Below are 22482 nucleotides of genomic sequence, written 5' to 3'. Positions count from 1 at the left end.
GCTCTGCTCGTAGCATAATACACTGCAAATCATTCTATGCTTGAATTCTCCACTGCTGGCCTTGTGCTCAAAAGTGTCACTCTTGCTTGAAAGAGTGCAATGTAGAAGCCAAATATGACCTTTATATACATCCTTCTTCTGTTTCTGTTCATTCATTCCTGCAAATTTCTTCCCCAAATGGCACTTATTCCCAGGCACAGCAGGGAACCATCATTGGGTGGAATCCATGGGTCTTCACACAGGAGCTATTATTTTCAACACAACTTCTCGAGAAAAGCAGACGACAAATTTTTAGCCAGGTCTAATACAGCTTCACCCACACTCCTATCTCCCCATTTGACTTCAGAGATCGCGGGAAGCCATGAGGGGTTGCAGACCTGCCGTCAAGGAGTCCATGGTGCTGAGGGCATCTCTTCAAACGTCCATCACTGCCCTGCCTCATTCTATGTGGCTACCATTCAGTGGTCTCTCCACCAGACAGTGCCTGTTGAAAGTGAAGATTGGGTCCCCCAGCTCTCCTTCCCTGGCCTACTGGGAGGTAGCAGCACTTAAGAAACATTGGCAGAATTCACGAGTTAGCAAAGCCTGATGGCAGAACTCATGAGTTAGCAAAGCCCAAATCTGTAGCTCCACAGTGTGCAGAAATGAGATCCTTCCCTGGGTTCTTTCTAACACTCCATGCCATATGTGCTTTAAAAAAAAAAAAAAATATGTCCACCAATATGAGAAGAATCTCTTCCCTTTTTTGTCACCTAATAGCATGGTCCCACTGTCACCTCTACCTTGACAAGCTGCATTCTTTCACATGTATCATTTGACATCAGTGCCCCTTTACACCCCTCCCTAGATCTCTTTCCACGTTCTCAAGTTATTTTTCAAACCTCTCAGCCTTCTTTGGTGCAGAGACCAGCCTTCCCTTTCTATAGACTGACTCCTCCCAAAAGGATCAAGGGTGGCAGCTGGCTCTTTGGAGCCTGGACCCTGGCCTATGCTAGCCCTGTATTCTGCCACCCAGGGGGACCAACTCTCCATGCTAGGGACCTTGGCTCCTGCCATGAGCTGGATTTGGAGGTCTGTCCTTGCTGCTCAGCCCCCATGTGAGCTACAAGGTGTGGTCCAGAGTCCTCTGCCTCCCCCTCCTCTTTATCAAGGCTGGGCCTGTCCTGCCCTGGGCTGCCCACTGCACAGCTTCCTCTGCTTTTATGCGTCTCTGGAAACTTCCTGATGAGCATCCCAGACAGTAATTTCTGGAGTCGGTGGGTGCCTGTCTCCATCCCCTCCCTCCCAACCTTGTGCAGGTAAGCTCTGCCCTCGTCCCCTCACGGTCCAGCCCCACACCTTTCTGGGTCTCTTCCCCGGATTCTCACCAGGCTGCTTGGGGAGCTCGTGGTCATTTCTTTTGCTTGGCAGTAGCTCTCACCCAATTCTCTGGCATGGTCACTCTGGAAAATGAAGACACAGACACCCGTGCATGATGTGCCCAGCAGTGCCAACCCCCAGTGGAACTGGCAATCCTTCCCCACAGGGCGAGGTCGTGCAGGGAATGCTCTGTCTGCGTGTTTCCCTATTGCCCTCTCACTTGCACTCATGGGGATCCTGCCTTTCCAGTTGAGCTGGGTCAGGCTGTTAAATTTTTGGACATTCTGGTAATGATGAGGCTAACACACAGGGGCAATGAAGAAGCATTCACTGAAAGTCCGCTGCTTCATCAAGTGCTAGTTTCCAGAAATTTCTACTTAACCCCAAAAGGCTTATAATTCAGGGCAAATGTGCCCATAAAGTCCAAACATACAAAATGCTACCTATTCCAAGAATCTGTTCCATCTGCTTAGGGAAGTTAACTGTGAAATCTGTGACTACCTACCTCGTCTACACTGAGGACTTTGTTAGATCATGCCTGAAATATATTATCTTGTTCCTGGTGTTGCAAGATTGGCCTTAGATGAGAGAGAAAGGAACACAAAGAAACTTGCACAATTCTGAAAGGGTCCGGTCTGTCGGCCCCTGCAGGGCAATGACGATGGCCTTAGTCCAGGCCCTCGGAGAAGCAGGTGCTACAATCAAGACGGTGCTTTCCAATGTTATCAGGAGAAATGCTCATGGCTCCAGGAATGGCTGTGAGAACCCCAGACAACCATTCGAGTCTGACCCCAAATGAAGGACGGAGGGGAGGAAGGAGGGAGAGGATGAAGGAGGGAGGGGAAAAAGGAGGGAGAGGATGAAGGAGTGAGGACAGGAAGTAGGGAGAGGATGAAGGAGTGAGGACAGGAAGTAGGGAGAGGATGAAGGAGTGAGGAGAGGAAATAGGGAGAGGATGAAGGAGGGAGGGGAGGAAGGAGGGAGAGGATGAAGGAGGGAGGACAGGAAGTAGGGAGAGGATGAAGGAGTGAGGACAGGAAGTAGGGAGAGGATGAAGGAGTGAGGAGAGGAAGTAGGGAGAGGATGAAGGAGGGAGGGGAGGAAGTAGGGAGAGGATGAAGGAGGGACGGGAGGAAGTAGGGAGAAGATGAAGGAGGGGGGAGGAAGGAGGAAGAGGATGAAGGAGGGGGGGAGGAAGGAGGGAGAGGATGAAGGAGGGAGGGGAGGAAGGAGGGAGAGGATGAAGGAAGGAGGGAGGGCAGGAAGAAAGGTTAGCAGATGGGTCGAAGAGACCATCTTCAGGTGTCCCAGGCCTGCATCTGCCTCAGTGTCCTTGCCCTGCCAAGTCTTGAGCTGAGAGTAGCCCGGGGTTAGGGCCACCTCAGTAGCAATACAGTGGTGGGGTTCAGACTTTGGCACCAAGAGCCCCGGGCAGCTTGACCCCACCCTTGGATCCTGCATGGGGCCTCCTCTCCATAGCACAGCGCCATGTTTGCTGGGCTTGGTAGAGTGTTGGGCACACGTGGACCTCCTGAGATGGTGCAGTACAGAAGCAGGGGTGGGACCCACGCCGTTCTCGCGCGGCCCTGCAGGGCAACGGGGGAAGCTTCCTCTCATCTTGAAGTTCCTTCCTTTCCCTGACCCCACCTTTTTTTGTTGGGTAAAGGCCAAGGCCTTCCTCCTACCGTCCACACAATAACCCGATGGCACCGATGCAATGCCCAGAGTTGCCCTGAGCCTCCCCCGCTGTGCTCAGCCTCCTGGGTGCTGGGCTCTGGGGTTCTGGGGCCTCTGGTGTGACTTGAGGGTGCAAAGGAGACAAGGGCTCAGACTGAGAACAGCAGGTGGCTTCTACTGGTCCTCTGCTCTGAGCTCATTACTGTGTTGAAGAGGCTCTGACCACGTGGAACTCCAGGGATCCAGGAGAAACTACTGAAGCTAGGACGATGCGGGAGGTGGGGGTGAGCAAGGCACTAGCGGAACTCGTGAGAAAGAGACGGGGGAGGTGGAAGAGCAGGGCTTGTCCGCTGGCTTGTGTGAAGGGACTGTTCTAGGCAGGACTGCTCAGACAGACGTGGGGAGCCGGGGGCGGGGGTGCAGGCTGGGGAAAGAGAAAGGAAAAAAGACTGGCCCCTGTGTGTTTAATAAATTTTTTTTAAAAGAGATAACCATTCTGGGGCCAAAACATGGAGAGAAAGGTGAGGAAATAAAAGGAAGAGTTGGGGCAGAGAAAGGGTAGGAAATGAGAGTGGAGGGAAGGGCAGGGCAGGGAAGGGGAGGGGAGAGGAGGAGAGAGGAAGGAAGGGGAGGGGAGGAGAGGGGAAGGGGAGGAGATGAGAAGGGAGGGGAGGAGAGGGGAGGGAGGGGAGAAGAGGGGAGAGGAGGTGAAGAGAGGGGAGGGAGAGGGAGGGGAGGAGAGGGAAAGAGAAGGGAAGCGGACGAGTTGAGAAGGGAGGGGAGGGGAGGATTGAGGAGAGGAAGGGAAGCAGAGTTGAGTGGGAGAAGGTGTTTTAAGGATAAGAGCAGAAGAGAGAGAAGCAGGTAGAAAGAAAAGTACAATGAGTCTGGATTTAATAAGGAATTATCACCGTATTTAAAACCCGACGGTTCTCACTTAAGCTTGAGATAATTTTCCTGCAAAACCCTAAAGGCAGGCACATTAATGGAGGCTGTGAGAGGGCAGATGTTCCTCAGGGCTCACTGTGGGCTGTGGGTGCAGCTTTCGAAGCCTTGGGGGTCCCCCTTCCAAGCCTTTTGCTTGTTCTTATTTTTTTTAATTAAGGAGGGTATGCAAAGTGATTCCACAACAGTGATCCCACAACAAAGAGAAGAGTGCTCCCGGGGAGAGGAAGTGCCTCTCAGAGCCAACAGAGGTGGGGACAGCCCCTGCGCGCACTCTGAGTCCTCTTACAGGGAGCAGGCCAGGCCATCCTTCAAGCTGTGAGATTATCCCCCCAGGGAGGATAAAACGGGACAAATTTTCCCTTCAGTTTTGCCGACTGCCCAGTGGGACAGGCTGAAGTCACATACTGATAACTCTTATAATTTCCATACCTTAAATAATTTAATGTGAAATCACATAAATAAAATGCTATAACTGAGCATAATTCTTTATACATTTTTCTAATAATCCTAGCCTTTTAAATTAGCATAATAACACTTAGAATAATTGAAGAATTTAATTGCATGGAGCGCTGGAATATTATCTGCTGTGCTGTGGGCCGCGATGAAACTCTGATTAGCTTTAATTTAGTTGGTTTTCTCAATTTAGTTTTCATATTAGATAATGCTGCAGAAGGTAGAAGCACATACAAATAAACTGTGGGATGTGTAATTGTTCCTAAGTGCCTACATGCTCTGCAGAAAACCTCTAGGCTTGCCGCTCTTGAACTTGAGACAGAGGAAGAGAATTAGTAACTTAAAAATGTGAATGTTGTTTTTCTCTCTGCTGTGCACTCACAATTATCCACACACCCAGACATTAAGTTCTTCAGTGCCCTAGGCTAGAGGTAAAGGCTCTTTCCTTATTTTCCTTCTCATTTCCCCTTATTTCCTTCCTTCCCTTTCTTCCTTCCTTCCTTCCTTCATTTTTTCCTCCTTCCTTCCCTCCCTCCTTCCCTTCCTTCCTCCCTCCCTTCCTTCCTTCCTTCCTCCTCTTCCTTCTTCCCTTCCCTTTCCTTCTCTTCCTTTCCCTTCTTTTCCCTTCCTCCCCCTTCTCTTCTGTTCCTCCTTCTCCTGCCCTCGCCCCTCCCTTTCTTCCTTCCTTCCTTCCTTCCTTCCTTCTACCCTTCTTCTCTCCCTTCCTCCTCCTCCTTCTTCCCTTCCCTTGCTCTCCCTTCTCTTCCTTTCCTCCTTCCATCTCTCCCTCCCCCACTTCCTTCCTTCCTTAATTCCTTCCTTCCTTCCTTAATTCCTTCCTTCCTTCCTTCCTTCCTTCCTTCCTTCCTTCCTTCCTTCCTTCCTTCCTTCCTTCCTTCCTTCCTTCTTCCCTTCCCTTCCCTTCCTTCCCCTTCTCTTCCATTCCTCCTTCCCTCTCTCCTTCCTCCCCTCCCTTTCTTCCTTCCTTCCACAATTATGCCATGATGGCTATGTACAAAATATTCAAGTCGACTGCCTTTACAGCAGAACTGTGCAGTCAATTTAGGAATAACTTTTATTCTTCATGAGGTTTACAAATATAACCAGAAGAAATTGCATTCTTTATACATTTTAGATGTATAAAGTTTTAGTTTGCTTGTTTGTTTTGTTTTGTTTTTAAGATGGCGTTTTCCTCTTGTTGCACAGGCTGGAGTGCAATGCCACGATCTTGGCTCACCACAACCTCCGCCTCCCAGGTTCAAGTGATTCTCCTGCCTCAGCCTCCTGAGTAGCTGGGATTACAGGCATGTGCCACCACACCAGGCTACTTTTGTATTTTTTTAGTAGAGACGAGCTTTCCCCATGTTGGTCAGGCTGGTCTCGAACTCCTGACCTCAGGTGATCCATCTGCCTCTGCCTCCCAAAGTGCTGCGATTACAGGCATGAGCCACCACAACTGGCCCCTAAATAGATTTTAAGGCCATTCCAGAGCCCCATGAAAAATAGACATCACCAATAAAAAATAACATTTTGCTTCAAGAAAAGGGTATATTTGTGAATTTTGATTTACAAAGTGGATGCATGAGTAGGGGCCGCAGATTTTTCAGTTTATGAGAGCACTTAATTCCAATTTCTTTAATGATATACTCTAACACATTTTTAAATCATGACAGTGCATTAGGATTCTATTGTTGCAGGAAAAATTACCAGAAATTTTGTGGCTTAAAAGGACATGCTTCCATGGTCTTGGGTTTTGTAGGTTGCGTCTTCGCCTCGGCTGTAGCCTAAGTGTCCCAGGCTGGGTGTGTGTCTGAGGTTCTCCTGGGAAGGGGTCTGCTCCCAGGCTCACCTAGGTAATTGGCAGCATTTATTTCCTTATCGATCTAGAACTGAGGTCCCCAGCTTCTTGCTGGCATCGGACAGAGGCTGTCCTTAGCAACTGTGAGTGACCCTTAGCTCCTTGCCCTCTGGGTCTCCCAACACGGCCACTTATTCTTCCAAGTCAGCGACTGGGAGAGTCTCTAGAGTGAGTCTGCTAGCAAGACAGTCTTAGGTGCGTAATGCAATCATAGATGGGATGCCCCATCGATCACCTTGACCATTGTGCAGGCCCTGCCCACACTCAGAGCAAGGGTCTTGGGATTCTGCCCTTGAGCAGGTTTGTCATGTAATGTATGCAACTGGATGAGAGTCCTTATGCAAACCCCAGTTTGCACATGTGAGCCAATGGAAGGCTGTGTGTGTGCGCGTGTGGTTTTAAAGAAGCCATAAATGTATTCCAAGTTCTATTTTCTCAAGTTTGTCCTATTGCTAATGTCTAACGATCATTTCTAGAATTTGAGAATTACGTATATTCTCAAAGGAACAGAAAATGTCAGGTAGACTTTTAGTCTGCCTAACACAGGATCTCTGATCAAGGCATGTGCACACACACAGATAATACCTAGGCACACATGCATACACAGACACACAGCCACAGTGCCGGAGGCAGTGGGATGTCCTGTCCTTCCTCCCTGCCCTGCCATTCAGGATTCCTGAGGATGAGACTCCAAGCGAGCAGGATTGCCCTGGGTCATAAGTCCGGGATTGACAAGGCTCGCCTGCACCCAGGTGTGGAACCAGCCCCCTACGCTATCTCACTCTCCAGATCACTGCCCTGCTGACCTTGTACAGGCTTCATGTTGGCTCCAGCATTTCACAGACCCCTGTTTTTAGAGCAATACTTATTAGACATTCTTTTCGGCAATTCGGGTCATACCTTCCGCACCTGGATGCACATGGCCACCCTCCACCAAGTGTGTGTAGTTCTGTGGTTGGAGGGTGGAACCCTGAGCCCCACAGATGCTGCCCAGGGGTAGGTCTGGGACACATGTTGAGTGGCTCTCTGCGGGACTGACTTTGATGCCAATGATTGCAAATGAGTTGGGACTCACACCCAGGCTGATGAATGCTGCCAAGATGGAGGAGGCCATGAGCTCTACTCCTACCAGGCTGATGGCTGGTGGTGCTGGATCCTAGACTCCCGGCTGTACACCAGTGACTAGCGAGAGATCTGCATCTATGGGCCAGTCAGTGTCAGGGCCACAGATGGAAACTGTGGAGAGATGGTTTACATCCAGCCCTCCTACTGGAAGAGATCATTTCAAATGATTACGTCGTTACAGATTGGGCATCAGGTTTAGCTCTGAAGCTAAGGGTCGTGCAAGTGCTGAGAGACGAACTGGGTCTGAGCGCTCCTGGCATCAGAAGTCTCTTCATCCAGGTGGCCACTTCCCACTACCCCCGAGAGGGGAGAGGGGCAAGAATGAGCTCTCTGACATCTGGTTCCCGTAGCCAGTGGCTTGCGCCCAGCACGATTCTTCCCCCAGGCACTGAGCAGGGTCCCATGGAAGGCCCCAGAGAGACTCTCAGGAGGAGGCTGCAGCCTGCAGTGAGGACGTGGGCTGATGACTGGTTTGAATCTGTATTAAGCTGGCTGGAGCCAAGCAGAGCTGGTTAGTGTGGAAGCAGCAAGTGCAGGAGAGAGGTGAGGCTCAGGGAACCTGAGACCGTGCCTTGGGGGAGTCTGGCCTGCAGGATGTGGTTCCTGGGATGCTTGCGATGCTGAGCCCACATCCCAGGTAGAGGGGCTGGCTGTCACCGGGAAGGAACACCCAGGGAAGAAGGAAAAGGGACCAGGGTTGGTGCATGTCTTCATTGCTGGAAGGCATTCCTGGCAGACCCTCTGTCTCCATAGCTGCTTGTCCTCTGCTCGGCAACAACAGAGCCTGCAAACCCTGGGCCCTTCTGGGGATGACGCGTGCCATCCATGGACATGAGCTGAGAAACTTCACCCTGCCACAGCCACAGCTGATGAGCCCAGGAGTTGCCCCGCCCAGGGCAGGCAGACAGTACGGTGGCGTTCATCAGGAGGTTTCTCGTTCACTCACATATGAAGCACCTACTGTGTGCTGGCTCTATGTGAAGTACTAGAGATGTTGATGCTTTTTTTTTTTTTTTTAATTGGGGGGGGTGGAATTTGGAGAACTCACTGAAGGAAGTGGTTAACAGTGGGTTAAGACGGAAAGAAACGAGGGAGAGGTCTGGCAAGTTGGTGAAAACGAGGGAGATTTTGGCCAGCCAAGGACCTGAGGGGTCAGAACCTTGAGTCCTCAGTAGAGGTCTGGGAGGAAGGGGCAGCTCATAGTAAATTAGTGTCCTGAGGCTGCTGAGACCAAGGACTGCCAAGGTGGATGAACGCGACAGGTGCTGTCCCCTCGCAGTCCCTAGGTTGCACATTTGAAAAACTTGCTGTCTGATGTCACTTCTCCTGGGAGGAACAGGCAAGAGGCCCAGGGAAGTTACATAGGTAAAACCATCTCAGCTTTTGGCACAAGGGGTATGGCCCTGGGGCTGGATGGCCTCCGAGATGCACAAACAGGTGCTAGGTGTGCCTGGGGCACTTGGGCCCTGCTTAAGCATGCCTGAATCTCCAGAGGACGTTCCCAGAAACTGCAAATGCCCAGAGGATGTTCCCAGAAACTGCAAATGCACAGGTTCCTCTATGTGCAGACGCTGAGCCTGAGCCTTCCCCTCACAGGGAGCCTGAGTGGAGCACAGCAGAGGCGTCAGAGGGGCCTGCAGACAGCTGGGCCTTGGGTTCCTGGTCTAAGTAGAGGAAAATGGCCTTTGTGTCCTCACCTGGAAGTCTCATTTCTCCTCCTCCTCCTGTCTTTATTCACCTAGAGATATGCCCATGAGCACACACATGAACATATGCACGGACACACACAGGTGCACACACAGGCACAGACACTCACGGGCACACACAGGGATACACGCGGGCAGGACAACCCCAGGGTGCTGTGAGGTGAGCCTGCTGCTTATGGCACAGTCCTGAGTGGGCGTGACCTCTTCCAAAGAAAACCCATAAAGCCGGTGATTGATTTCATCATTAAAATATCCGGTGGGTTTAACAACCAATTACAAGATCCTTAATAACCAGTTTGCTGAGAATGCGGGTGTGCTCCTGCTTCCCAAGAACTCTAATTATCTCTTCTCCTTGTTTGACACGAGGCTGGCTGAAGCCTCCACTCTGGGAATCCGAACTTGGAGCTCGGGCTTTGGGCACACAATAAACCTGTGTCTGTTTTTCCCATTAAAACTGATGAGGGCTGCAGTCCTACGTTGGCGTCCACCCTGAGGAGGGAAGAAGAGCGTGCTAAGGCAGCCGGCATTGACGGAGCTATGAAGAACAGGACTTTTAGAAGCAAAGGCCTTTGCCAGGTGCATCCCAGCATCTCACACAGGGTGCAGTCTGGGAGGCTTCTTCCTCCCTTGGTATCTCTGTTTCTTCTCCCGCAGTGGGTCTGGAGCTCACCTATCCTGCATATGAGGCAGCTCAGGGCGAAACAGTGCAGAGTTCCCGGTTGGTTCCGCTCCAAGGAAAGTACCTGCTTGTCTTATTAACAAAAGTGGGCCCCAGTGGGTAGGAGTCCTCCCAGAGGAGGACAGACACCAGTGGGCCTGACACCATTGAGGTGGGTCCTGAGTGTGGAGCCCTGGGGAGGTGGCATCTGGGCAGCCATTCCCTGGAGGGTCTGGCTGGCAGACACACGTGGAGAGGGCATGCACCTGCCATCATCAGATACAGGTGGATGGAGTCAGAGCCTATAAAGGCAGATTTCCTAAACACGAGAGGACAAGGGGTCCTGCAGGAGCCTGCCACATGCTTGGTGCTGTGTTGTCCAGCCCAGGCTTGCCTGAAGGTCAGAGGAGGGTGAGTCCAAGGACACAGGACAGTGTTCAGAGCAGGGCAGCCTGGCTTGTGTCCCCATGATGTACTCCGTACCATTTAATCATGGCAAGCAAGGAAAACGTTTAGCTTCAGTCCTGGCACACAGGACACCCTCCTGTTGGAAGCCATGGCTCACTCCTCTTGAAGCAAGATAAGAAGGTGTCAGGATGTTTGTCCCAAGGTTGTGTGTTTAGCAAGCCCTACATAGGGGAAAGGGCCTGTGTGTATCCCTGTGTGCACCTGTGCGTGTCTGTGCCTGTGTGTGCACCTGTGCGTGTCTGTGCCTGTGTGTGCACCTGTGTGTGTCCATGCATATGTCCATGTGTGTGCACCTGTGTGTGTCCATGCATATGTCCATGTGTGTGCTCGTGTGGATGTCTCTAGGTGAGTAAACCTGCATCTTGGCAAGCTCATCAATGGGTAGGAGGCTAGAGGCCACAGTGACAACCCACAGCTACCTTTCCCAGAAGGATGGGACTCTCACACTGAGGCCTGAGCAGGGGCCCTGTCCTGGCACCCTTATAAAAATGCTTGAAGTTGGATTGGGGTTTGCAATTATTGTGAGCTTCATGGAGCAACACCTCCACTGAGCTCACACTGCCTGCCCACAGCCTGTGTGCACAGTGGTCTGGCTGTTCCCGGGGTTGGCATGGCATTCAGCAACAGGAAGGCTAGCTGGAGTTTGCCCTGTATCTTCAAATCGGCAAAGTCTTAGCTACACATCAGATGTCATTTATGTGCCAAGCTTGAGTTTCAGAACCAGTTAATTTGTCAGACGTCCTCGAAAGTATTTTTTGAATCAGAAAAGTATATGTTTTTATTGGTTTGCATAACTGAAAACAGGTTAAGAAATTCCCTCGCGTTTGCCAAAAACAAAACAAAACTCTAACACCTCTCCTTTAATATGGAGTCTGGAAAATGTGTGATTTCTGGAAAACCATCATGTGATAATTTAATAAACCTGGAGACTGTTTTTAAATGTTTATTGAAGCTCACTAATAACAGATGGTAAAAGCTACAGCCCGACAGCCTTTTACATCCACATTAGGAAAATGAACTCGAAAATCGATCAATTAAACCACTGTTGCCACCTTCTGTTTTAAAGGGCAGTGATTTCTTTCCATGAGATCCCAGGTCTTGACCTGGGCCAGAATTAGAGTGCAGGATATTTGCTTTTTGTGCGAGATGAGTCCGGAGGTAATTACACGCATGTGTTTCTTTCTCCCTGCGCTTGTTCACATGTGTGTCTTGGGGTTCTCTCGTGTCCATCCGGAGTGTGGAGCGCTAAGGAGTTTTTTGGTAGGGGTCAGAGGACCAGCACATGAGGTATAAAGAGGTAAAGAAGCTTGGCCTGATTCTAAACCCATACTTTATAGTCAAGATTCTTTCTTATTAAGGCAAACTTTGTATTATAAATAACACATACCCAGAAAACGTGCCCACATCCTGAGGGTGCAGCACAGTGAATTTTTCAAGCAAAAACACAGTGATCAAGGACATTACAGGCACCCAGAAGCCTTCATCCAGCCCCTGCCGGTCATTAGGCCCCCTCCCCCTACAGGGAATCAGGATGCCACCAAGGGCCAGCCCTGCCTGATGGTGAACTGACATCAACGCCTGAGTCTGGCTCTTTCCGTGGTGTTGGGTGTGGCTGCAGTGACTTATTTCGATGACTGTGTCGTATGCCATTGCAAGAGCACACTCCGACGTATTTAAGCAGTGTGCTGGCAACAGTCCAGTTCTGTTCAATCTGGGCAAGTACAGGGAGTGTTGCCATAGGTGTTCTTCTCTGCCTTGTGTGATATGTCAGCATTTCCGTTGAATTATACTGTGACATGGAATCGCTGGGTCATAGACAGGGCACACTTAGCTTTCGTAGATTCTACCAGTTTTCCAAAATGGCTAAGCCCCGAACCCCATGGATCCACAGCCTGACTCGGCCGTATAACTCTGCTTTGTGTGAGTGTCCTCCGGGATGACATGGTGAGTGTGCCTACTTGGCAGAACCAATTCAAGAATTAAAGAGGAGTAGGCATTGTTCCACACCCTTGGAACATGGTGGAGTTTTGTTTTTTGAGCTCTAAGGATGAAGAAATGCTTGGAATATCTCACTGAGTGTAGTGGTGAAAGCCAGCTCTCTTTCCAACCCTCACATTTGCAATCGGAGGGGTGGAAGACAGAGGAAACTTTCAAGTTAGGAACAACAAAAGAGGTGAAATTTCCAAAGTAGCATTTGCACATTGCTGTGCTCAGGCAGGTTGTCCAGCCTGCAGAAGAGTCTAGTCCCGGTCCCATGAAAGAGGACACGGGCTCCCTTCCACGGCCAGCAGGCTCAGTTGCTGGAACCACAGCTGCCAGGGAGGGGCTGCTCCAGGATGCGACCCGGGTGTGCCACCCTGTCATTCATTCATTCAGTGAATATTTGCCCAGCTGCCACCATGTGCCAAGTCCTGCGGGATCTTGGGGCTTCGTGATGGGAAAATTTCTGCCCTTGAGGAGGTCAGGGTCAGGGCAGGTGGGTGCAGGCAGGGGATCAACCCTCACAATACGGCATGCTGCTTGCAGCTTAAGGCCCATCTTCCTAGGCACTCCCTGGTAAACAGGGTCTACCTCCAACTGCCTGCCTGGGATGGGGGAGAATGTGAAGGCACGAGGGTCTCAAAAAGGGGAGAAGCCTTCCAGGCAGAGGAAGCATAAAGACAGGCTTGGGATGATTTCCAGCAGAAATCATTTAGCATTATTCTTAGAAAGGGAGAAGTGTCTCCAAACACCCCTGAATTCTCCCTCACTAGGTATAACTCCCGTTCTCAGGACACTTTCCAGCAAGCCCTCAGCTCACTGTGTCTTTCCTCCCAAAATGAGGTTTTTATTCATTTAACATTTTTTTTTTTGAGAAAATCTCTTAATTTGTTGCAGAATACAGGCACTAAATCTGCCACCAAAAGGTGGAGGGAGCTAGCATGAAACTTTCACCCTTTACCAAAATGTCAAGTCCAATCTTCAAACGAGTAGATGAAATCAAGCTAGCCTTTTTGCGGCTAAATGTGATGTGCAGGAGTTTAACTTGCGGTGCCGGCGACGTGAACCTCAGTTCACAGGCCCTGGTGGAAGTGCAGACTTTTCAAGCATGAATTCTCATTGACTTAGAGAATTCGCTGTCTCTGGGGAGCAGTTGCTTTCTGTGGCCTTCCCTGCACAGTGGGATTTAGAGAATTTCTGTGCTCTCCCCCAAGGGGCGTGCATCAGCCATAAAACAGCAAATCCTACCTCCTGGGCCTTGAGGCCCTTCCTCCACCAGCACTGCACCAATCCCCATATTCTGGTATGGCCTCTTCTTCCCTGAGAGCTGGGGTCGCAGCTCACCTCTGCATGTGCAGGAAGCAGAGTGGATCACAGAGAAACCTGTTCCTGCCTCTGGGACCCTCCCAGGTCCATGCAGCCGTGGAGGACAAGTCTGGGGGCCTGCAGGACACTGGACGGCTGCCAGGGCAGTCTGCGCCTCCGCAGCCTTTGTGCCCCAGCACCCAGAGCTCAGACCCCCTGTCCACCGGCCAGGACTACCCAGGTAAAAACTACCCCAGGCAGCTCCTGGAGTAGAAGGCTGGGGTGCCAGAGCACGATGGAGTCGACACTGGGGCCTGACCTGAGCGTGTTTGCTCCTGACACTCTGACCCCACTCTTGTCTCTGCCCCGATACCTGACCATGTCTCCATCCTGGCATTCTTGGGCATCCTCTCCTCCACCTCATTTATAAATGCATTCATTTTTATAAAAGAATAAAAACGTAATGAATATATTATTGATGGCTGGAAGTAAACTGCAAAACACTGTGAATCGAAGGATTTCGTGTAACGTGAACGTGGCAAACATAGACACGTGCTCACTCACATACCTGCACACACACATGCTGATCCCAGAGGGAGAATTGTGCAGTTTTTCCATATGGAAAAAAATGAGATTAGTAGTTTCTCTGTTTAATTACAGCACCTCCTTCACATCTCACCTGGGTTTTAAAATAAGTTCTCTACTTTTGACTTCAGTTTTGAAATTAGAAATGATTTTACAAGAAGTGAATGGGTCTCTTTAGAGAAATTATTTCTGCAATCCACTTCGATTTGCCTTCTTTATATACTCAAAAAGAGCAAAAATCTAAAAATCAGAGCTGTCCTTCCAATCGTCTGAGGTATTTCAGGGGGTATTTTCTGCTTCTCAGTGAGAGTGTGCGCTGACGCAGGCCAGATCCAGGCAGCCAGCAGCCAGGACTCAGGGAAGAGTGAGCCCGCCAGTGCGCTGAGGACAGCGTTGCTCTCCGTGGGATTTGCGGGAAGCCCCTGCTTTCTAGTGGCCTGTGCCTGCCTTTCAATCACCATTCCCATATTTAATATGAGGTTTTTAAAATATTTTCTTGTTTTCAAGTATGATTTACAAAAGGGTAAAAGGGCTACTTTCTATTCTTTTTATCTCTAGAAGTTGTATGGAAATGAAAAACAGCATTGGCTAAGGAGGGAAAGTTGTTGACTCCAGGTTCTGAGAAACCAGTTACTCCAGGTTCTGAGAAACCAGATAGCCCGTTACTGCTCGCATCTGAATTCACATTGCACCCCTGGTTGGAACAGAATCCAAACAAACAAACAAACAAAAAAAACTCATCTAGACATCTGAAGTCTCCACTCTATTGGTGAGTGACAGATCTGGAAGACAGGTCTGAAAAGGAACTTTCTCCTGATATTCCAAACCTTGATTTTTTGCATCTGCCCACAAACCCATCTGATCTATGAGCTCTTAGTTGTGGGGAAAAAGGCATGTACGTGACCTACGGAGATATTTATGGTCAGCTCCAGAGAAGCAAGACATGTACCCTGCCTACTGGACACTGATCTGTTTGTGGAATTACCTGAGAATGAACCGAAACAGGGCCATTGGCCTCTTTCTGAAATAAACTTTATGTCCAAATAAGGAAAAAAACATGTGACTGGCAAAATTGGCATGCATCTGGTTTTACTTACACGGTAGCCTGAATGGACGTGAAAAAACCAAACCTAATGCCACTACATTCAATTTGGCAATTTCCTGGTCATTCATTTTTTTGTTTTCTTTTCCCAAGACAGAGCCTTGCCCTGTCTCCCAGGCTGCAGTGGCGCGATCTTGGCTCATTGCAACCTTCGCCTCCCGGGTTGGAGCAATTTTCCTGCCCCAGCCTCCCGAGTAGCTGGGATTACAGGTGCGTGCTGCCATGCCCAGCGAATTTTTTGTATTTTTAGTAGAGACAGGGGTTCACCATGTTGGCCAGGCTGGTCTCGAACTCCTGACCTCACGATCTGCCCGCCTCAACCTCCCAAAGTGCTGGGATTACAGGTGTGAGTCACTGCAACCGGCCGGTTATCCGTATTTTTGAGGTTACGTCAATTAATGAAGAAAACACTTGCTTCTCCGCTGATACTGGTCTATTCAGAACATATCTTGATCTACGCAGAAAAGCATCTCTGCTTCAGGAACAATTAAAGGATATAACCATACTTCTGCTCTTAGATTCCCTCTGCGTAAGATACAGTTGCCAATTAAGAAATCCACACTGAGAAATTAGGGAAATGTCACAGTGTTTCAAACCATGACACATGGTATGTTTTCAGAGTTATTTCTTGCTCCTCCAAGTCTAAAAGAAACAAGGACTCCTTCAAGAATCTAGTGCCAGCCACAAGGCCACCTGCTCCGTGCAGAATTTGTCGAAGGGGAACAACGTGCTGTGGAGGTTTCAGGCACTAAAGCAAGACTAGGAATTGACGTGAGGCCTGATCCTGGAATGGCTTGTCTGAGTCAGTAAATGAACTGTCGATCCACATAAAGTTAAAAAGAATTCTGGAGGAATAAAAGCATGCTCATTTGAGAAGCAATCAGTGGATTTCAGGCTGACCAATCAGTGGTTAAAACAAGTGACTGGTTGAACTGCTGATGGATTTATTACCATAGTCCTCACTCAGGACATGCCACAGTCTGCGGAGACTAATCGGTTTGCTCATTTTCAATAAATGCACTTTTTCTCACATGATAAAGCTAAGTTACTCATCCATTCATGTTCATTCATTAAAAAAAATTTAGTCAAACTTTGAATAACCTGCAGAAAATGTAAGATCTGCCACCAGTGGTTGGAATGGGAGAAATATAAAGGAATTTGGAAGGTTTCTGATGGGAAGAAATTTGAAACTTAATTAGAAATATAAAAAAAGAAAAATTGAGAATATAAGCAAGTTAAAGATATCTATCCTGTTTAGCATCTCCCCCTCTCTAAGCAGGAAACTTAGTCTACCTTTTTCACTGATCTATCCCTCATGCCTAGAATAGTGCCGTGTATGTAGTAAGTTCTTAATAAATATTTGTTGAATACATGAATGAACAAACACCTATACTCAAAATATGCACAGGGCTGGAGAATGTTGAGGAGGTAAAAATCTGAGCCCACAGCCTTATGGACAGGATAAAATTAATTTTTTTTTTTTTTTTGAGTCAAAGTCTCACTCTGTCGCCCAGGCTGGAGAGCAATGGCACGATCTTGGCTCACTGCAAGCTCTGTCTCCCAGGTTCACGTCATTCTCCAGCCTCAGCTTCCCGAGTAGCTGGGACTACAGGTGCAGGCCACCACATCCAGCTAATTTTGTTTTTCTATTTTAAGTAGACACGGAGTTTCACTGTGGTAGTCAGGATGGTCTTGATCTCCTGACCTCATGATCTGCCCACCTCAGCCTCCCAAAGTCCTGGGATTACAGGTATGAGCCACCACACCCGGCCAATTAACAGATTTTTTTTAGTATCCTCCTTGCTCTCTCTTCTGAGCCTCCAAGTACAGAAGAGCAGACTTCGTCAACGCAAGGTAACTTTTCGTGATTTCCTGGTTTCATCTTCCTTCATCTCTTATGCCAAGAGTCCTTTAAGAGTGGACCTAAGTTTCCCAACTCTAAGAAGATGGATGCAGTTTTCAAGGTGGAGTGGTTCTTATCTTGGTCCTCACTTGTTCAGGTTGGCCCCCGCTGTACCTCCTTCCTGTCCTCTGGCCTCCAATGAGGTGTGCATGCTCCTGTTGTCTGGCCTTCGAGGGCACATGGGAAATGTGGCTTGGTCCCCCCTTTGCACGCCCCCACAAACCCCGTGCACATTACTCCACCCAGGTATGCGAGGCAGTTGTCTCAACAGGGCATGGGGAACTCTGAGACCCTGGTGGCAAGTGGGAGGTGCAGAGGTTCCCTCATTCTTGGGGCGCCAAACTCTTCTTCAGTTTCCATCACAACCCCTTTCTCTGCAGACCTTGGCCTAGGGAGACGGAACATAGGCCCCCTCCTCAGAAGACCCATCAGGAACTTTCTAGATTCCCTTTGGATTCTATCTTTCAATCATTTAGGATTTGTACCCTGTTCCAGGATAAGATCCTTAGGGTCTTCTATTCTTCACATTCTATGTGTGCTCGCATACTTTCTTGCAATAAAAGACCCTTTCTTTCAAAACTCAAGTTTTTGCCCGGAGTTTACAAAACCTGTTTAGGCCACAAGAGCCCAGCATTGACATCTCTGTGTGTTCCTCTTTTGTGCCTCTCACTGAGGCAGGCCACAAAGACTTCCCACCCTGGCTTGAGGGGTCTGCGAAAGTCCTGGGAACCCAAGGGAGAAAATATGTTCCTGGTTAATTCCTCAAAACGATGCCTGGTTAGAGGTTAAGCCAGGTGGTCATGAATGCGGCCAGTAACTCATACTTGAGGATGCTTCTAGAAAAATGTGTTTTGAGCTGGGTCTACTGACAAGGAAAAAAGCTTGCTGGGCAGACAGATGTTCCCCAAAGTGTAGTTAGAGGGAGTGGCAAGAGTGCATGCATGTGAGTGTGTATGGGCATATGTGTGTGGGCATCTGCATATGTCCATGGTGGGGGGCCCTGAGGAGCTAGAGTGAGATTATACAAAGGAGAACCCAGGAGAAGGTTCCTGCAGAATAAGGATGGTAAGTTACAGAAAAGATGGTTGGTTGATGATGATGATGTTTGAATTAGTTCCTCCAATAATCAGTTTTGTCTACTGAGTCATTTGTGCTATCCAGTGATTTAATCAAACACTAATCTAGGTGTTGCTGTGGAGTCGGTTTACAGATGACTTTTAGTAAATGCTGCTTGATTATCTGTGTGAGCCTGATCTAATCACAGGAAAGACCTTAAGGGCAGAACTGAGGTTTCTGTGAAGAAGACTTTCCACCTGTGGACAGCAGCATCAGCTCCCACCAGAGTGTTTCCAGCCAACTGCCAGCTCTACAGATTTCAGACTTCCCTGGCTATGCTCCACAATGGGATGAATGAGCTGATTCTTTGCAATAAATATCTCTGTCTATCCCTAGCTCTATCTCTGTACCTATCTCATCTCTATCATTGCCTCTACCTCTGCAGCTACATCTATGTCTATATGTTTCCTACCGGTTCTGTTTCTTTGTTGAAATCAAAACTCATGCAGATTTTGGCATGGGGAGTGGTTCTAGAGGGATAGAACCTTAAGGATGAGTTTTCAGGGTTTTCTTAATTGGTTCTGTGGTTTCTAAACTTGGCTCTTTACTCTGGTTTGATTTAAAGGCATGAATGATTCTATTTCTGGTAGTGAAGAGATCATTGATAGTTATGGTGTAATGTTGAAATAGAGATATGCAAAATATCACCATTAAATACTTTTAATCAAGTGCTTCTAAGAGGCAATGTTCTGATTGGTTGTGTATAGGAAACCTTAGAACATTTTAGTCAAACTGAGAGGTTTGATGAAGTTGACTGGTTGCTCTAAACTATGCTGGAAAAAGTGGGGAATGAAAATAATGAGCTTAGCTCTGCATAGGTGACCTGAAAGTTTCTACATCTTCCCTGGAAGAAATCTTTATCTCCTGTAGCTATAGCTGCTGAGATTTCTAAGAGTACAACTCAGAGGCTCAGTATGAGTTGCTGAAATATAACCCAATTTGAATTCCCAACTAGGAAGTGTGTCTAGTGTCAGAGTGAGAGTGTTAATTAGGAAGAAATGGGGTCATAAAAATGGAATGAGGATATATGAGAAGATTCTGATGAAGCCAGAGACATTGAACCCCTAAATTCTGAGGAATCTTCTTTGCCCGTAAAAACAACTGTTCCACCCTTGTCTGAGGAGATTAACCCTGCTTTCCACGAGGAAGCTTCAATGGACTTCCCTGAGGTCATGGCCTTGCTTCATCTTCCTTATTCTTTTTAGAGCCTATACCCACCACACCTCTTTTCTTATAGACAAATAACTTGACTAAGGTCTCAGCAGGATCCAAAGTGTAAGGTTAGGGTACAAAATGTGACCACTTCCAAAAATGGCATTTTTTTTTTCTCATTTATACATATACCCAGAGGAAAAGACAAGAAGTTCAGGGGACAGTGTGACCATAGAGGCAGAGATTGGAGTGATCCAGCCCCAAGCCAAGGGATGTCTGCAGTCACCAGAAACTGGGAGAGATGAGGAAAGAGCCTCCTCGAGAGCCTTCTGAGGGAGCATGACCCTGTCAACATCTTGATTTTGGACTTCTGACTTCCGCGACTGGGGGATAACACATGTCCATTATGTTAAACCTCCCAGTTTGTGGCAGTTTGTAACAGCAGCCCATGGAGGCTAGAACAGTCCCATCCAACCTCAACAACTCCATCATACAGGCATATTTAGGCACCTTGGTCCTACCGTCTGGGGACATTCATTCAGCCCACTGTAAATTTCTGACCAGTGATTTGGTCGTAGTCTGAATATTTGTGTTGCAGGAAACCATTCTAGGGCTCAGGAGACCTGCACTCTCAGTTTGCCACTTAGGTAGCCTTCTGGTCATAAACAAGACATTCAGCTTCTCTCATCTACAAAATAAAGGGAAAGATACCTATGCCCCAAAGGAGCTAAACGTACACCTTTGAAGCCCCTGGCTCGATGCTGGATCTGGAGAATGTGTTTGGCCACTGCTCTCCCATCTGCAGAGCCTGCAGAGTTCTTGCTACAGTCAAGGTCACATGGTCTTATGGGTCTGACACCACTCCCCTTTATCGCCTTTACCTACTAAACTCACTTTTATTTTTAACTATGCCCTGGCTTAGATAATTAAACTTCCGTATTCAGTTTGGGGAAAGAAATTTTTATAAAAACTCTCTAGAAAGGGCAAAGCTTCATGAGGGCCGATAGTCCCTATTTGGATGACTGTGCTACACCCACCTCACCTGTTGTTTTGACTTAAGGCTTAATGCCAGAACAATTTGAATTCCAATTTCCGTTTAATAGCTTATTAAGAATATAGGTGCACTTATTTTACCTGCTTAAGCTTCAGTGTCTACACATATAAACTGGGAGCATTAATTGTACATACTTTCTAAGTTAGTGTGGTTATGAAATCACACATGTCAAACACTGAACACACCGCAGCACTATCGTGTTAGTTACTGTTGTCCCTATTGGAAAGTAGGGGATTTCTAGAAATTCAGGCAACTTCGTTTCACTCTTACAGTGTAAAAATTGTTTTACTTGAATGATGGAAACTTACATTTTTATTCTTTCATTGAAGCTTTTCTCATTATTCTTTTATTCTCTTTGATAACTTTTCAGAAATTGTGTTAAAATAACACTCTATGAATTTAACCATTTTTAAGTGCACAGTTCTATGGCATTACATACATTCACATTATCATGCAACCATTGCCACCATTTATTTAATCCCAAACTAAAACTCTGTCTCCATTAAATACTAACTCCCTATCCTTTTCTTCCCCACAGTCCCTGGTAACCTCTAATCCTCTTTCTCTATGAATGTTCCTATTCTAGATATTTCATCTAAATGGAATTATATATTTGTGCTTTTCTGTCTGGCTTATATCATTTAGTAATATCTTCAAGGTTTATCCAGGTTGTAACATGTGCCCATTTCCTTCCTTTTTGAGGCTGAGTAATATCCCATTGTATGGACAGACCATGTTTTGTTTATTTATTCATCTGATGATGGACTCTTCAGTTGTATCCATCTTTGGCTACTGCAAATAATGCTGCTAAACCCATTGATGTACAAATGTCTATTTGAGACCTGCCTCTTCACGCTTTTGGGTATTTACTCAGAAGTGAAATTGCTTGATCACACCGTAATACCAAGTTTATGTTTTTGAGGAGTTACCATATCATTTTCTCTCTTTGATAATTTTTCTTATTTTAATAATTTTTTAGATTGTTCAAAACCTTGCAGTTCTTGGGGTCATTTTTTGGCTTGTTTTTGTTTTGCATGCTATTTTTTTCCTGGTTTTGTTTCCCTTTGGCTTGTTTTCAGTAACAATATGTGTTCAGCCTAGTGCAGGTCCCCACAGAGGAGCAAGACATGAGCTTCTCTGATGTCTGCAGCTGGCTCAGCTCTGGATACACAAGTTCACGGGGAATAAAAGTGCTGACCCCACATAGTTTTGTGGGACAGGCTTGGGGTTTACTTGGTTTTAAGAGACTTTTTTTTTTTTTAAAACAATTCCTAGGTAAATATCATGCCACCTTGGATTTTTTTTTTTTTTTTTTTCCTGAAGCAGTGAGTCTGTTTTCTCTTGTGGTAACACTTGATGGGTTATGCATTAATGTGGGAGTTTCAGTATCAGATCCTTGTCTTAATTGGGACTGAGGCCAGAGCACCTTGGTTTGTGAAAGCCCAGCCTCTGACTTGTGATATCTGCGCCAGATAACCTGGGCACTGCAGTGGAAGTTAATAGATTTAGCCTAAACTCAATTTTTACATTTCTTTTTTATTTTAAATTCCCTTCCTAGTAAAGATGTTTCATTTGAGCTCAGAGATTTATGTGTATGTTAAGCTTTATATTTTGAAAGAATTATAAACTCAAAGGAAGTTACAAAAGTAATAGAGAGATGTCCTGTCTACCTGGTTTTCCCCAAATGTATTTTTAGCTATGAATTTTTATTTTTGAAAATTACTGTATTTTTATTTTTTAATGGCTTAAACAAATTAGAAGTTTATTTCTCTTTCAGGTAAGGTCCAGAAGTGAGCAGTTGGAATGGTGTGGCACTTTTATTCCACTAGGTATTCAGGAATCTACACTTCTGTTTGCTCACAATGATCCTCATGGTGCAAGATAGTTCCTAGAGCTCCAGCCATCACAACTGTATTCCAGGAATTACCTATGAATTTTTAACAATTATATTTTGTTAACTGTTTCTGTGTATTTGGAGCAGGAGAATCAGGTATATTCACTCAGTCTTCTCTGTTGCCAAAGTCTGAATCCTC

The sequence above is a fragment of the Macaca thibetana genome, chromosome 6 (assembly GCF_024542745.1).
Source record: "Macaca thibetana thibetana isolate TM-01 chromosome 6, ASM2454274v1, whole genome shotgun sequence".
Taxonomy (NCBI): Eukaryota; Metazoa; Chordata; class Mammalia; order Primates; family Cercopithecidae; genus Macaca; species Macaca thibetana.
The sequence above is the reverse complement of the archived record's forward strand: the minus strand, read 5'-3'. Positions refer to the sequence as shown.